Genomic DNA, 418 nt, shown 5'->3' with positions numbered 1-418 from the left:
TCGCCTCCCCTGCCCTCGCTACCCTGCCCTTTTCGTTTCGCGCGCCCCCTTCTCCCCGACCGCCGCGCCGGGACCCGCCGACGCCCCGACGTCGCCGCCGACGCCGAGCCCGGCGGCCCGCGCCGGGACGAGCTCCGCCCCAGCGGCTCGCTCCGAGAGCGGGGAGCTACGGAGCGCTCCCCGAGTCTGCATTTAGGGGGACGAAGGCCCGCCGCCCGGCCGGGCGGGCGGGCCTGCGAGGCGCCCCAGCCGCGCCGCCGGGGACGCCCCCGGACGGCGATTGATCGTCAAGCGACGCTCAGACAGGCGTAGCCCCGGGAGGAACCCGGGGCCGCAAGTGCGTTCGAAGTGTCGATGATCAATGTGTCCTGCAATTCACATTAATTCTCGCAGCTAGCTGCGTTCTTCATCGACGCAC

At 72.5% G+C, this 418-nt stretch overlaps 1 pseudogene; it reads right to left on the bottom strand.

The window, feature by feature from the left end:
- Positions 1-292: 292 nt before the first annotated feature.
- On the bottom strand, positions 293-417 carry LOC113979546 (annotated as a pseudogene).
- Between the last annotated feature and the right edge of the window lies 1 nt (position 418).

This window comes from Neopelma chrysocephalum, unplaced genomic scaffold, assembly GCF_003984885.1.
Source record: "Neopelma chrysocephalum unplaced genomic scaffold, ASM398488v2 Primary Assembly neopelma1_82958, whole genome shotgun sequence".
NCBI lineage: Eukaryota > Metazoa > Chordata > Aves > Passeriformes > Pipridae > Neopelma > Neopelma chrysocephalum.
The sequence above is the reverse complement of the archived record's forward strand: the minus strand, read 5'-3'. Positions and strand labels throughout refer to the sequence as shown.